The following is a 13,122-nucleotide window of genomic DNA, read 5'->3' as shown; positions in this document are numbered from 1 at the left end:
GGGGTGGAGGGGAATGTTTTCTTGAGAAAAGCTACCCTATTAAAGCTTTCTGTTGCCAGGGGAATGAAGGGAAAATTCAGGAAAACTCCTTTTTATGTTCTTTATGATGTTTACTCTGCTGCATAATGCCAAAAGAGGGATGAGAAAGACCACAACACAGCACAGGACTGCAAAAGCTGTGTGTACTTAACAGGGTGACACACATGGCTGTGTTATTCTTTGCCCTCTGCTGAGAGCTGTAGGGAAAGTCTGGCCTAAATAACAAAATGAGAAACCATGAGCCTGACTGCTAGTGCTCATCAATCTCCCCCCCCCCCCCCAAGCCCTAACCCACTGCTCTGTCAGGAAGTACACAGCGGATGTTTAATGAAAAGGCTGCTGCAGCTTATCTTCACGTGCAGGGGACTTCTTTGTGAACTCATTTGCTTTGAAAGATATGTGGCCCAGTATGCTGGTATTGTTGGCTCCCATTTTAAGTATGGCCATACAATTCATATAGAAGTTGTGTGATATATTTGCCAAGGAAAGCTTCCCCACCACTCACTCACTCTGCTAGGAATAAAGTTAGCAGAAGGTCATTGAGGTCATAAGATCTGGCTGTTATTGCATTTTACAGGAAGGAAGATATGTTGTCTTAAGATCAGTTTATCAGCTGACTTTCCTGTGAAGAAGACAGACTATTTTCCTGTGCATCACCACCCCCGTAATTCCCAAACGAACCTTCTCAGTTTGAATCTCCTGTCAGCTCAGCTGTGTGCAGCTCTAACAGTTCAGTATTAAGCAAACAAATAAAAAAGCCATTGTGAGGCCATTCAGAATCAACATCTCTTATCAAGCTGACTAAGAAGGAGGGATAAAACTCTTCTTCAGTGCTGCCTGTCATCTCAGTCACTTGTTCTCTCTTGGTGTCAATGAACAACTGAATCTGTTGTGATGAAATGGAGTTCTGTTGTAACTGTTTGAAGAGTTACTTACAAGAACATTTTGACAGGTTTCAGAGTAGCAGCCGTGTTAGTCTGTATTCGCAAAAAGAAAAGGAGTACTTGTGGCACCTTAGAGACTAACAAATTTATTAGAGCATTGTAAGCAACAGAGCTAAGAAGTCTTGTCTATTTTGAAGGTGATTGCTTTTCAGTATGTTGTTTTGAAACTCAGATTTACTCTGGGGTTTTTTATTGTTTCTTTAATTATTATTTTTTTGCCAACTCTGATTTTTCTATGCAACTGTAAAATCACTGGGCATAGGGTTTTTTTTTTGGTGTTGGGGTCCTCCCCCCAAAAGTCCCTGCTTTCATGAGGTTTTCAGTTGGGGAATGGTTGTCTGTTTCTTCTCTCTGTGACAAATGCATTTCTGTGATCAGGAAAAATGCAGATGTTACAGATTCACTAAGGCATGGTCTTATTAGCTAATGAGTCTTAATCTTTGAAGGATTACACATATTGAATAATACCATTCATTGATGAACAGTTCTAGAGGATCATCCTGGTTTCTAAAGTATTTAGAGTGGCAGCTTTAATTGATTATGTTCACTTCCTATGCACCCAGAAAAACTAAACTAACCCTCCAGTGTTTTGTGCATCTTAAAAGAGCTGATTAATCTAGCAAGAAACAGCACTCGTCAGACAAAACTCTCTGGTTTCAAATTATTCCTTTTATGGGACAGAAACAACTAAAAACCCTGCATTACACAGGATGCCTTTCTTTAATATCCAGTAATTTCTGAAATGATAACCTACTAAGATTTTCATCCAACCAAGCATTGCTTTGCTTTCGTCTATGTTGAAATCCTTTAGCCTCTAATATTCCAAGCCTTTGGATTCCAGTAATAGTCAAGAGGGCAGAGAGGGGTTGAAAACTGGGTCAGCATGGACCCGATTCCAGTCCCACTGAAATCAATAGGACTCTTGTAATTGACTTCAATAAGAGCAGGATCAGGCTTCATAGCAGCTTTTCCTGAGGCAGTTTCATTAACAGTGCTTTGAGCCCCTCCTCTAAATCTTTTCAGCATCTATGTCCTACTGAAAATATTCAGTGTCCAGGGTTCTGTGCCCAAGGCAGGATCCACTCATGCAATTTATACTTGGTAGAGGAGAAGTAAAAAGCCTAAATTGTTTGTTTGTGCATATTACCGTGCATCATTTTCCATACCTGAAATATATCTGAGGTATTTTGAACACTTTACATACAGTATAAAATATGCTTGTATCTAGTACTATATCTACTTTAAATTTCAGTTTTTATTTTCAAACATGTTAGCATTATTATCTTATGTATTAAGTAAAAGCAGCTGTTTACAGATATCTAATATTCTGCCTACTAGAATATTCCCCACATAATCTAAGAAGTTAAACACTTGGAATACTGAAGAAATGGTTTAGTAAAAGCTTTAACACATCCTTAATGAACTCAGCAGCATAATGCTAAAATATCAAGACATTTTTAAAATGCATAGGATATGCTAGAGATATGGCATTACATAAAATGGACTCGCACTGTTCTGTTTATCCTAAACAAATTGGGAAAGCCTCAGTCACATTGAATTTAAATAAGAATACTGCAAACTGAATTATAACAAAACTAAAATGGAGGCAAAAGAAAGAAGAAAAACTCTTGTGGTTTGTTGTTGTCTTAATGACTTTTAGTTTCAACTCTTTAATTTGCCACATGCCAGCTTACATCTATGAAGCAAACTTGTTTGAATTTCTACAAAGAATCTCATTCTTTTTCAATAAAAAGATCTGGCAATAATTCTATTGGCACTATATGAAGAGCTTGTTTATTCCACTGGTGATGGCTTCTGTTGTTGTTGTTGTTATCTAGTTTAACGAAAGATCCATAAAAAAAACCCAAACAAATCCTGTGAAAGTTTGTGGATAAAGATTATGTACAGCTGCTTTGGCTATATCCATAATGCATATAGAACTGACCGGATTATGGTAATGTGATGTTAATAAAATTGCTTCTTACAAGCAGTGGCCATTATTCAAAGGATACTAGATCACCAGTGAAATGAGTTACTGGGCCTCAGACAGACCTGTGACTAAACTCAGTTGTTCACACAAACTGTTTGTCAAGCCCTGTGAGTCTTGAATTTAGGGCCATGGGAATCACCACATGTCAATCCTCCAACCCAGCAGCTCACAAACAGTACCTAGGAGTGGGGTCCGTGAAGCACAAGCCCCATCCCCTACACTCTGATTGGAAGAGATCCAAGGCTCTTGATTGGGCTGCAGTCCCTATTTAAGCCAGAGGAGGCAACAGGAAGTTGTCCAGGCAAATGGGCTTCCCTCTGCCACAGATTTCTGGTCAAATGTTTACCCCCTCCTGACATCCTGACTCTTGGTCCTGCCCTCTGGTCTGTCTCTTGATTCTAATCTCCTGGCGTTCCAATGTGGCCCGATTCCTGGTAATTGGCTTCTGGCCCCTTGGCCTGTGCTCAATGCTCACACCTAGACCAGGCTGCCCACACTCCAACCCTCGTGCTGTTTCAGCTAGACACTTATGGAACACTACTATGGAATTGAATAGGGGTGATACCAATATGGTTCTAAAGAAATGTATCTCCTTTTTCTAGGATTTTTAGATCCATCTTCTAAAAATATATAGCAGGGATAGAATTCTCTATTAAACTCTATAGGTTGGCTCAAAAAACTTATGAAAAGCTTATTACTTATGGTAATAAAGCAGGTAAAAATGTTCAATTGTGAAACAAAATACAGTATGAATCTTTCTACCATTTGTAGTTATTAAATTCTATAGACCTGTATTATTAATTATTATTATCATCATCTATTTTAATGTCATTTTAGTATCTAGATTTTTTTTTAAATAAACATACAAACAGAAGACAGTGAACAGAAAGAATTTGTGATTGTTACTTACTTACTGTGAAGGATTCGTTTGGAAAACATTTCTTATGCTTAGGCTCATAACAGCCTCTCAGCTGTACACACAAATGGCCGGAAGCAGAGAACATGCTTGCTGAGACCTGTTATGACCTTAAAATGGAGCTGAGAGCACAGTAATAAGGCCATGGAATAGGGCTCGTAATTAATTATCAAAGTAATATCAAGGTAAAAATCTGTGGAAGAAGGGCTGTTTCCCACTGGCCATGGTTCTTCCATGTTTTCCCCCAGAATCTTCCTCCCCGGCAGCACAGCTACACTATCTTCCCTCTACGCCATTGGTTGCTCACTGCTGCCATGCATACAGGGCCTTCAGTTGGGTTTGAAACCTGTGTAGGGAGAGATACTGATGCTCATATGAGCAGTAAATTCAGCTAAATTGTGAATTTGCCATTATAGCTGAGTAAGGGACAGCACAGTCATCATTTGTTCCCCAGTTTCTTCAGGGAGGAAGTCACACCTTTACCTGGCACAGCTTAATTCCTCCTCTGGCTTGGCCTGTGCACTGAGGGGTAGAGTGAAGACTCTGCCTGTCTATGTAGAAGGAAGGAGCAGCAGCCCCAGAGAGGCTGCTGTCCTCCTCCCCCTTGATGCCGGTTGTCCACACAGGAAAAATCACACTCTTGCCCTTAAATTGCACTCTGCTCAGAGAGGAGATAATGCAGCGTACAGCAGTTGTTCCCTGATTCCTTCCCCCTTTGGCTAACCATGCCCGAGTCAGGAGGAGTTCAGCTCACATGATGCTGGTTTGAAGGGAATAGAGGCCTTTCCCCTCAAACCTCATGTCTGTGGCAATGTCCTCCTGGTTTTGCTACTCTGCACTCATGTATCAGAGAATAGTAGGCTGTAGGCAATTGGAAGAGGCTTTTAAAACAACCAGATGAGGCCAGATTACATAGAGCTTATCACTGAGAAGGCACTTACTTGGAGGGGAACTCTATTGTCAACATTACTTTTTACTTTCTCATCAATGTTAGCTACCTGATTTTTTGCTCCAGACTAAAAAGCTTTAATAATAAAACATTTATGATCTTCAGGCATTTTTCCTTGTGGAAAAGAAACAATGTGCCCTTCTCCTGAAACGTAATACTGGGATAAATCCATTTCTGGCCTTACTCCACTGAAGCCAATAGAGGGCTGCCTCTATTGATTTTGGCATTACATTAAAAAACAAACAGCACATGATTTCCACTTACTGCATTCTGTACATGCTGAAAGTAACTAATTGCCTTAAGATGAGCCATGCCCCTTCTTTGGCCCCCCCATTCAATGAAAGGGGGGAGACTTTCAAGAGGGTTTCTTTTGCTCATCATTCGCTAAGAGAGAACAACAACAAATCATAGGACAAACTGACCATGTTGTCTTCCTGTTAGACCTAAAATAGGATTTTGATAAAATCTAAATAAGGCGTCTTCATCTTAGTTTCCAGAGCACTGCATAAGTAAAATTATGTTGTGTAAAAGCCTAAGAATGGGTACTTCTGCAACTCTTATAAAGCATTTTGCATACATTAATTAATTAAGCCTACAACACCGCTGAAAATTAGTCTAGTGTGCACTGCAACACAGGATGCTTTCTAAATATTCCCCAGTACTTGAAAATATGCAGTGAAAATATGTATTAACACTATGTAATTCTGTGTTTCCCTTTTTAAGGTCCTGATCCTGCAAAGCAATATGCCTGCAGGACTCTGCCTGGATATAAGGGCCTGTGTTGATAGACCGCTTTGCATAGTTGGGGCCTTAGTCTGCATTTTTATTTCTGAAGGAATCAAAATGCATGCCTATATTTAGGCACAACTGGGTTCAGTTAAAAAGGTACAAATAATAACTCAGCATTTCCTTTACAGTCACTTTGTGCTTTTACATTATTTTAAATGGAGTTTAGGTTTTTTGATGCTTAACTTTTAAATATAAATTTACCAAAGAAGAGAAGGTGAAAATCCTTGTCCTCAGGTGCACATCCCTTCCTCTCCCACTGAAAATGGCCCAGCCCCCTCTGTAGTTGTTGGTCCCTTCCCTCCCCTAACCCAAATTCCTCTCCCAGCTATCTGCAACTAAAACAATGCCAAATGCTCTGATTATTGATTCCTTGGCTCCTCCCTTCTCCCAATCCTCCTGCAACCATGCTCAGAAGTCATTCAAATCAAGGAGAGCGTTTCTGGAAGCAGAGAAGATGGTGAAGGTCAGGTTCTCAAGATGGATTTTCACTCCAGACAAGCATCCTGTTTGGCCCCATCTTCCAGCTGCTGGAATCCCACCCCACATAATGATCTAACATCCCCTAAATATCTCCCTCACCGCTTCAAAACTAACCTAGTGTGTAAGGACCAGAACACAGCTCTGCAGAGCCTGGGAGGGCTGATATTCCTACAATGCCACCATGAGGCCATACAGTAGCACAGCCAGGGAGCACTATGGAGAGTAGGTGTAACCCACACATCTCCTGGGTGTGGTGTTCTGTCTGCTCTAGTGGCACCAAGACCACTTATAGAGAGAGAGAGAGAGATTAATGAGTCTGCTCTACAGCCTTCGCTAAGGACCAGCGGTTTTTAGCTCATGCAGTAGAGGCGCATGCACTAAGCTCCAGAGGCCCCAAGTTTGATTCCGCTGCCGATGACCAGCGCCTGTCAGTGTTACATAGGCACCGCAGGAAGTGCCGCCTAAGAAACTCAGAATGACAGTACCCTGTGGCCCTCTGTGTGGCTAAGCACCCTATTTAACCCCAGGGTTGACCCAGGAAGTTGTCTGGGCAGTAATACAGATCTTGGGCAGCTGCGACGCCAAATTTTGCTTGATATTCTGGTCTCTGACTCCAGCCTGACTCTGACCCTCATTCCTGCCTCTTGATTCTAACCTGTTACTGCCTCTGATGCCAACCTAACTCTGACCGTTCCCTTCAGGTACCACCTCTGATCTCCGGTCTCTGACCCCAACCCTGACTCTTGCTTATGGAACTGGGCTCCTGTAATTCTGCCATCTCCTGCCCAGTGACTACCGTCCCTGGAGGGCAGATCGCGGCCCAGCTGTGACCATTAGATAAGACTGCCTGTGCCTTGGTCCCTTACACGCAGTTTCCAGGTGTCATCCACTAGAATACTGACAGATTAGCATGAGTTAATGTAGAACTGAAATACAGCATGATGGACGACACTATATTTGCATACTGCACCTATTAAGCACTACTATTTTTCAATGTATGTGGTTTTGGTTTTATTTAACTAGGATGTGAGGATGGAGAGAGGAGGGCACTTCTACCTGCCTGTCTGATGATTTCTCCACTTTTGCCTAATTTACTTTCCCTAACTCCTAACAGAGATTAGTTTGAGCCCTGAAGCATGAAATTTCATATCCCGTCTTAAACTTTAATTTTTAGTATTTGCTATTATAACTTTGGATATTCTTGTTATCCATATAAAACCCAGTCCCACTTTAAATCTTGCTAAGTACTAGACATTCATAATAAAGAAAAAAATCCTCATTCATGGCCTGGCAGCCAACAGCTGTTCTCCCAGTTTTAGGAGACATCATCACACCACAAAGGCCCCTTTAGATCACCTCCTACAGAAGGTCTACATCTCAACAGGCTAGTGGGTCCTCCAATGGCACCCTCTTTTCCTCATTCTGTTTTCTCTGTCTCTTGCTTCTTTGTCTTTCTGTTTCAATCTTTTCTTCTCCTTCATTTGTCTATTCTTCCTCCTTTTGTTAACAAGCTCCAATATGACTGTGATGCTGGCAGATCAGGTGCCAGCTTATGCCAAAGCCCCGGTTTAATTCACTTGTGTATTACTATAGATCAAAATAATTTTTAAATATATAAGAGTATTTGGTGTTTAACCTTCATGAAAATTAATGGGATGTTATGGGAAAACAATGCAGGTATCTGCATTCTTTTCTAATATAATAGCAAATATTTACATTGTAAATACCCCTGTACTAAATAACCATCAAACCTAGAAGAAAGCTCATGGGATGCAAATAAAGAACTTTAACAGAAAAGTGCTAATCCAAAGCAAGTGGTCATTGCGTGTGATGATTGGTGGTCAAAAATTCTAAACGCATTCCTCACTCTGTCGTCAAAGGAAAAGCCCATGTGGGTAGTGACCTTGAACAGCAGAGCTCAGATCTAGTGGAAATGGCAGCTCTGATTTTATGTGCTTATTTAGCAATAACCAACAACATTGCATCAGTGTTTTCTTCCTGTCCTTTAAATTTCTTTTTCAAAGGCTATCTTCTGTTTCCCTTAGAATTGATTTGTCACCATCTTGACATTGTGTCACTAGAAATAAACATACATCTGAGCCTTTCTGGTACATCTGTAAACTAATAACGGCTTTGGCACTAATAATCCTCCACAAAATACTTAAGGATTCAGGCACACTACTATTTTCATTGTACCATCTGACTCAGCCCCGAGTCACTATCGGGTTCTTCACAATTTACAGAATCACAGAAAAAGTTAGAACTAAAAATGACCTAAAAGATCCTCTAGCCCATGTCCCTGCTGATTCAGGACTGTTGTTCCCTTACAATATATTCTCCATTGCTCATTGATTGTAAGTGATTGGCTCAAATAGGGCCTCCATCAGCTGTTTGGGAGACTATTCCAGAGTCAGCTAAACCTCTTGTTTAGGGTTTTTCTTCCTATTCAAAATATTCCTTTGATTTGTGTCATTCTCCTTTATATCCCTCTGAGCATTCTAACCCTGTTTTATCCTCCCAGATGTTAACACCCTACAAATACTTGCAGGCTCCATTACACCCTTATCCAAATCCCATTGAATCCAATGGAAAGACATCCATTGACTTCAATGGACTTCAGATCAGGCCCTGGGTTCCTGTTTAGCTAAACTATCAGTATGGGTTTTGAGGTCTCTTCATCTCCACTCATGAATCCTTCCTTCTAGCCCCTGAATCATTTTTGTTCTTCTCTGAACTTCCTCTGATTTGTAGGCATCCTTCTGGTATTGAGTGGTTCAGAACTTAGTGCAGTAGTCCATGGGACGTCTCACCAGAGTCATAGAAAACTTGATATGGTCTGTATTATTATGTCTCTGCCTATATAGCCTACCACCACATGGGGCCAGATTTTTAAAGGTATTTAGGTGCCTGAAAACACAGATAGATAGTAGGATTTTCAAAAGCACCTGGATGCCTAGTTCCCACTGATTTATAGGAGCTGGACATCCTGAGCACTATTGAAAATCCCATTAGGTGCCTAAATACCTTTAAAAAGATGTCCCATGGGGAATAGGTACCACCATATTACACTTCCAACTCATACATAATTTGTTACGTTATGTACCATGACCACTACATCTCATGCAGGGTTACTCCTGCCAAGTACATATAGGGAGGAATATATATATATTTTAATATTAGAGTTTGGATTGTTTTTCCCCTCCAAGATGTTTTATTGTGGGTGTTCCACTCTCATTGGGTTACCACTAATCTCGCCATGTTTATTTGTATTATTGCTCTGTTATCTCTGCTGCTCCTCACAACACCTCCTATGTTAGTATAATTTGCAAATTTAACTACTGTGTTGTTCAGTGAAACAGGATCTAACATTAGCTGAAGCACCCACCACCCTAGAGATCAGGAAGCTGTGTACTTAATTTTCTGTACATCATAAAATATTGGTGATGCCCAGTCAGCTGACGTCAACTGATCAAATGCTCAGTTCTTCCATTTCATTGTTACTTGCATGGGCCACACCACCAAGTATGGAGCATATTAATGCTCCTCTAGCTGTGTCTGACCAACAAGCCTTGTTTTTTTCCCCTCCCTCCTCATTTTTCTATTCATAAAAAAGTGTTCAGATGCAACTGAGAGAAGCCAGGCTGGATAGATTAACTCTGGTTCTTTTTTAACTTTCACATTTCTTTTGCAGCCCCTCATAAACCATATTGATCACTCCTTGTGTGAGGGGTTCCCCCCCTGTGCCACTTGGAACTGGGTTACCACTGAGTGCACCTGATACACCAGCCTGGGTTCCCTTTCAAACTGTACTGCTGAGGCAAGCCTGCCAAGCCCTTTCCTAGGCTTCAGGCTGTACTTTACCAGCAGTCATACAGGTAGGGACACACTCAGCTGCAGTTATTCACACAGATGCTGAGATCAGCTCTGCATGGGAAGGTTCAGCTAGAGAACTGCCTAGTACTCAAGTGCACACCTCCCTCCAGAGGATAAACCCAAAATTATACCATCTTGCGCTGCACAGAGAATTGTACAGCATAAGCTCGTGAAATTCACCCCCCTCCCTCAATGTGTAGGAAGATATGAAACAGCTTTTTGCCCCACAGTTATGAATTCTACATACTGGATTTTAGACAAAACAAAGCAAGTTGTATTGGCTACAAAAAGATAGATTTTAAGTAATTAGACAGGATAGCAAACAGATCAAAGCAGATTACCTAGCAAATGAAACAAACATGCAATCTAAGCTTAATATACTAATAAAATTGGTTAAGTAACAAACTCTCACCTTAACTGTTGTTTTATGCAGAGATTCTTGAAATCAAGCTATACTTGCAGCTTAAAATTCCAGATATTCTCTTTCCTAGAGAAGTCCAGTCTTTTTGTTCTTGGGTGTTTCCAGTAGTCCTTTTTCTTGGGCAGGGAGTCAATGAAGAGCAAACCTCTATGATGTCACTCACCTACTTTAAAGAGTTTTTGCATATGGCAGGAATCCTTTGTCTCCTAGTGTGGTTCACACCCCCAGTTAGTGGAAAAATACCAGTATTATCATGGAGGCCAGTACCAGGTGACTTGGTCACATGACCCTCCAGCCATAACTCAGAGGCTGTTTGTAGCATCCCCAGGAAGACTTCCATGTGGGAGATTAGCATCTTCAAAGACCTATTTTTTCCCCTAATGGCCCTTCCCAACCAGCCATCCAGGCTGATTGCATTCTGTCTAGTGAGCTGTAAACACATTTGTAATAGATGCAGAGACAATATTCCTAACTTCAGATACAGAAATGATACATGCATATAAATAGGATAATTATAATCATAACCTTTCCAATGATATCTCACATGACCCATCTTACATAAAATACATCTTAGTTATGCCATAATCAGATCATAACCATCTCTATGAAGAATATGGAGCATAGTGTCATACCTTGTTCCTAATTGTAACAGGGTACATCTTGCCTCCCTCCAAATTTGGCCCCTCTCCTCCATAAATCAGGAACATTTCAGTCTGGTGCAACACCCATGTTCTTTATTCATGATCATTTCCCCACCACCAGTTTCCAACTACATACAGCTTTTACCACTGCTTGGTGTGCCACAAGCAATGGCAGCAACCTCTGAGCCTGACCTCTCACTCTTAGTCTCCCTCTCCCCCTTTTTCTCACTTTCTTCCAGCCTTATCTCTCCTGCTAATAAGGCTGTCAGGTGTGGTCAATTATCAGGCAAACATAGGAAAGTTCACCCAGCCCCAATCCATTCTCCCTTATTGGGACTGGGGTGGCAGGAGCTGATTAAGGGCTTCTCCAGCAGTACCCTACCACACTAATGTTTTCCTTTTTCAGAGTCATTTCCCACAAAAATAGTCATTTTGGTAAAAAAAAAATTGCTGAAAGGAAAGTTTCTATGAGAAAAATAAATAATAGTAGAACTGGTTGGAATTATTTGTATTGTGGTAGGAACTATGGCTTCCCTCTGTCATGGATCAGCTATGCACTGTATGATCACAGAACAAAAAAGATATTCCCTGCCCCACTGTGCTTACTAAGTATAAGATAAGAGGCCCCAGATGCAAACAGACAAATGGGTGAGCACAAGGAAACAACGAGACAATATTGGTCAGCACAATAAGCAGTGGTCTCAGCACACCAGCTGCCTAACCATTGTCAAGTGGCTTTTTTTTACATTGTCAACTTTTTAGTGTTATTGAATGTATTTAAGTATAATTGCCATAAGTTTGTTAGGTGCTTATGGGTATAATTATTAAACATGATGGCAGTAGGATGGGGTTTTTTTGGTCTTATGATAATATAAAGATGTTATGAAGTTGTGTGTTAAGTGCCTAATCCCAACGTTTAACATCTTTAATCAAATTGTTTGTCTTACCACCAACTTGCCACTTTCTATACTGTGGAGAAAGTATGAAAACGTCTCTGAATGTTATTGCACTGGGACTGACAAGGCAAGAATAATGGTGAAGCCTGACAATCTGAAATAGCAATAACACACTAGAGTATATCCTGTTGGGTTGTATATACTTTGCTCTTTAATTCTTCCCTTGGGCAGTCTGAGGATGGAAGTGTTTTTCTCACAGGAAGTCTTCTCCCTACTGATTTTGTGAAGAAGCAGCAATTTCCCTACATGGGATAGTCCTGTACAGTAGTTTGGGATCCCTTTGTTAGATATCTCATTGTACAATTAAACACTAGCGCTCTCTATGGCTTCCCACTGGTAGTTTGTAAAATGGAGAGGAAGGAGCTATATAGAAGTCCATGCTAAGAATTACATTAAGAGGAATGTTAAGGGCTAAATTCTCAGGTACATGGGGACAGCTTCACATCGGGCTTTCACGTGATAGCAGACTTTGGTCCTAATGGTGCACAGTTCAACATTCTAAGATATAATTCTGCCCCATCCCCTCGTTTGATCTTTAATTACATGATCAGATGCCATTTCTCAAATGAAACAGTATTAATGTCATATAATTTTGCTATCAACACAGCTGGCATGTATACCATCTTGCAGTGCTGTGTAGCACTCCAGGTTTACCATGAAATTGTTATGTGAAAAATACACCGTGAACCTTACTTACTCAGCATGCTGCATATTAAATAAATAACGTGGCATAAGAATGAAAATTGGCTGGCATATCTGGGATTCCTAAATTCGCAGCTAAGTTAACTGCAGAGTTATCTTCCCAAACCCCCAGAACTGCACCTAAGAAAATGTTCACTGTGAGAGTGTGCACAGTTAATTCGCTTACCTTTGGGGCTGGCGTCTACCACCACCGCCATCACAGCAGCAGTATTTCCTTCACTGGAGGACACCGTGCTCTTGTTCATGTTGCAGAGGCTAGAATAAATCAGATATGAATCTAGTCTAGTACTGGTTACTGAAATTGCAATTTGTTGATACCTTTTCATCTTTACAGGTGTAATGCAATGCTAAACTGTATTATACTGTTCAGCCGTTGGGGCAGTGCTGTGTGTAACGTACCTTATCTGAGTATACAACAGGTA

At 40.8% G+C, this 13,122-nt stretch overlaps 1 long non-coding RNA gene across 2 annotated transcripts in view; it reads right to left on the bottom strand.

Annotated features, from left to right (window-relative positions):
* Positions 1–11,246, bottom strand: part of LOC119856128 — a 38,326-nt gene extending 27,080 nt beyond the window's left edge. For both annotated transcript variants that reach the window (XR_006281473.1, XR_005293172.2), the window contains exon 1: positions 11,034–11,246. This is a non-coding gene — a long non-coding RNA (uncharacterized LOC119856128). The remainder of the gene's footprint in view (positions 1–11,033) is intronic.
* Positions 11,247–13,122: the final 1,876 nt, after the last annotated feature.

The sequence above is a fragment of the Dermochelys coriacea genome, chromosome 5, assembly GCF_009764565.3.
Source record: "Dermochelys coriacea isolate rDerCor1 chromosome 5, rDerCor1.pri.v4, whole genome shotgun sequence".
NCBI classification, from domain to species: Eukaryota; Metazoa; Chordata; order Testudines; family Dermochelyidae; genus Dermochelys; species Dermochelys coriacea.
This window is presented reverse-complemented; position numbering and strand designations above follow the sequence as displayed.